Below are 3,323 nucleotides of genomic sequence, written 5' to 3'. Positions count from 1 at the left end.
ACAGTCTTTATGGCAGTGGATTGCCAGGCCTTTCGTCTGTGATGCTTCCGGGTAGGTTCAAACCACCCACCTTCTGATTAGTGGTTGAGCACTTAGACGCTTGCATTCCCCAGGAACTCTGGAGTCTGGTTAGAGACTGGGTTTAGAGCAGAAGCTAGGTGGAGTTCCATCTAGGGACAGGTGGCAGGTGGAGAACGTTTCTCTTAGGGGCTCTCTAGGATTTGTGGTCTTCTTGGGCAGGGCTCCCCCCCCCCTCCCCAAGGAACCTCCCGGATTGCTACTTGCTTCTCGCTCTACAGCCTGACTCCCGACTCGAAGTTCTTCCCTTTGACAAGTGATGAGAGGTTCTGTGTGTGGTTCAAGTGTCCACCAGCCTCAAAGCAGGGTCTATGTGGGGTACCCACAAGTGCCCAGCACCATCCCTGGAACCAAGGGGGCAGCAAGGAGGGATTACTGAGTGAGCCAAAGACCTGAGTGAGGCTATGGGGTCACTTTGGAACCCAAAGACACACACACACACACACACACACACACAATCATGAACACACTACAGGCACCACCTGGGCTGGGCTGGGCTGGGCTGGGCGGCAGCAGGGAAGCTGGGAACTCCACAGTGAGTCACTCCTACCTCACACTTCCCTTCCGCCTCCTGCAGTCCAGCTCAGGCCGAGGCACTCTGAGCTCCAGACACTCCCGGGTCTCAAGCGAGCAGCCCCCAATCAGGGCCTGGAGGCATCCTTGGCCCAACTGTGGTCCCTGGATCCCCGTGAGCTGTGACCAGGCCAGAAGAGGGGGAGAAAGGATTCTAGACACAACCAAGTCTATGCCATCTCAACCGGTGCTATTCGGTACCATGGACCATACTCTTCAAGTTGGGCGACCATTCTCCTTACCCTTTTCTCAATCATGGTGCCACCAGTAACAAACCCCCTCCACCCTCAAAACCACTCATACTCTCTTTGCTTTCTGCATATTGGCTCATTTCACATAAATGAGAGCACCCAAGTCTTTGTCCTTTTGTGACGGACTTGTTTGGCTCAGTGGGAGATGCCCAAGGTTGCCTGGTGTTGTGGCATGAATCAGGCAGTCCTTTCTCTCTATGGCTGCGTGGTATTGCCTGGTGGGGCTGTACTCACCTTTGTTTTCCCATTCATCTGTTGTGGCCCCTGATTTTTCAGGCCACCCAGCATCTTGCTCCGGGAGGTTGTAGGTAGGGCAGGGGTTGGCGAACAGCCTAGGGACCACTACCTGCTCGTGCAGATGGTGGCTTCCTGCTGCAGCGGCAGCAGAGCTGAGCCACGGCCAGAGAAACCACGTGGCATGAGCTGTTGAAAATATTTACCATGTGACCCCTTATCAGATGTTTGCTGTTCCATAGAGGCCAAAGTTTATTCCCGGTTACCAAGGATGGGGGTGGGGTGGGTGGGGAGGAGCTGCTGCCGAGCTTCCGGTAGCCACGACGGAAATGTTTGGGAAAAGGTAGTAGGGATGGTTGCTCAACACGATGAGCACAATCAATGTCTGGAAACTGTACACTTAAATCGAGCCGAAGTGACAACTTTCTCATTTGGCAGTTGACCCTTGAAGAATTGGCGCTGGAATTGGGGTGCTGAACCTCCCAAAGCAGACGTTTACTCAAGCATAATTTGTGGTTGACCCTTGAACAACGTGAGTTTGAATTGCGTGGAGCCACTTATGTTTGGGCCTCTTTCTCCCTGTGGCTCCTGCAGTTTACCGAGTGTTTTGAGTATCTGGAGAGGCGAACTGCTCCCTAGCAGTGACTAGTGTCAACACTGCATTTTAAAAGGAAACGTACAACTCTTTTTTTTTTTTTTGAAAAGCCATTTTTAACTTTTAATTAAACCTCCGCTTAGCTTCAAGCCACCAGGACACAAGCACCCCCAACCCCCTTAATCTTCTCTGCTCTTCTGCTGAAGAATTTGGCCTTCGCAATGACGGGCTGCTTTGGAAGCTTACCCTTCCCCAGAACTGTGTCCTAGCCCGACCGAACCACGTCCATGCTGGGTGCAGCTCCAGCCTTGTTTTTGGCAGCATTGACCCTGGTCTGCTCACTGACCTAGGTCCACAGTTTATCGAGGTTCCCAGTTGGGCAGAAGTTCTGGTTCCTCTTCAAGGGGTAATGTCGCATCCTGACTTTTCCAAAGTCACCTGGATGGATTTGTCGAAGTGGATCCTGTGATGATGCAAGCCGCCAGCATTCCCCCGGCCTCCTGGGTGCTTCCAGTGTTTGCCACGTGGCCCCTAAGTTTCCGGGTCTTCCTCAGTCTGGAGGGCATGTCGGCACCAAGACGAAAGAGAGAAACGTACAACTCTTGAGCTCATTGAAATGGCAATAAGCAAAGAAACCAACAAGCAAAAAAAATTCTTCCTATAAGCGGGCCCCATTCCGTTCTAAGCTGTGCCGTTCAAGGGTTGATTGTATGTAGTTTTGATCATAATAGAAAAAAGTTTTCAACTCCAACTCTATGACACTGAGGAAAAATTATACAGACGATGGAGGATTAGAAATAGCTATCTGTCTATGACACTGAGGAAAAATTATACAGACGATGGAGGATTAGAAATAGCTATCTGTTGCCAGTGGCTCCTCGAGAGTTAGGGGGAGGAGGGTTAAAGAGGAGGAGCACTAGGTGTTTGGGGGCAATAAAGTTATTCTGTAGGATATTGTAATGGTGAACACATGAAATTAAGCAGTTACCAAAACCCTTAGGATTGAACTAAAGCCATGGAAATGATGGCCTTTGTTGTTGCTAGGTAAGCTTTATATCAAGAAGTAATCTTTTTTTTATTTTAAGAAGTAATTTTATATAAAGAAGTAATCTTATATAATTCTTTATATCAAGAAGTAATCTTATATAAAAGAAATCTTATATAATCTTATATAAAGTAATCTTATATCCCTCATGGACTTGCTTTAATTTTCTTTAGCTTCAACTTGAACTTGCATCTGAACCATTGATGGTCTATTCTACAGTTGGCCTCTGACCTTGTTCTGGCTGACAACTCTTCGTTTCTTCAACACCTCTTTCCACAGGTGTCATTGATTTAATTCCCATGTATTCCATCTAGCGAGGTGCATGCGTACAGTCACTCTTGAACTTATTTTTAAAACGTTATTTCCTGGGAATACCAACATGTCGACTGTCTGCCAGTTTGCTGTACTGTGGCGACTTACATGTTGCTATGATTCTGGAAGCGCTGACATCGGTGTTTCAAATAGTGAGCTAGTTAGTGTATTGTGCCAACCTGGCCGATAAACACATGTGGGGTTAACTGAAGGGCAGAGAGATAAATGGTTGAGT

The 3,323-nt window shown here is 48.3% G+C and overlaps 1 protein-coding gene and 1 pseudogene across 2 annotated transcripts in view; both read right to left on the bottom strand.

The window, feature by feature from the left end:
- The window catches only part of PGLYRP2 (peptidoglycan recognition protein 2), a 12,460-nt gene extending 11,182 nt beyond the window's left edge, over positions 1-1,278 (bottom strand). For both annotated transcript variants that reach the window (XM_045289753.1, XM_004715533.4), the window contains exon 1: positions 1,137-1,278. The gene's annotated coding sequence lies outside the window, so the exon portion shown is untranslated. The remainder of the gene's footprint in view (positions 1-1,136) is intronic.
- Positions 1,279-1,876: 598 nt separating this feature from the next.
- Positions 1,877-2,297, bottom strand: LOC101639700 (annotated as a pseudogene).
- Between the last annotated feature and the right edge of the window lie 1,026 nt (positions 2,298-3,323).

This window comes from Echinops telfairi, unplaced genomic scaffold, assembly GCF_000313985.2.
Source record: "Echinops telfairi isolate 266 unplaced genomic scaffold, ASM31398v2 ScPeMD7_30;HRSCAF=105, whole genome shotgun sequence".
Classification (NCBI taxonomy): Eukaryota; Metazoa; Chordata; class Mammalia; order Afrosoricida; family Tenrecidae; genus Echinops; species Echinops telfairi.
Note: the sequence above shows the minus strand (reverse complement) of the source record. Positions and strands in the feature narration are given on the sequence as shown.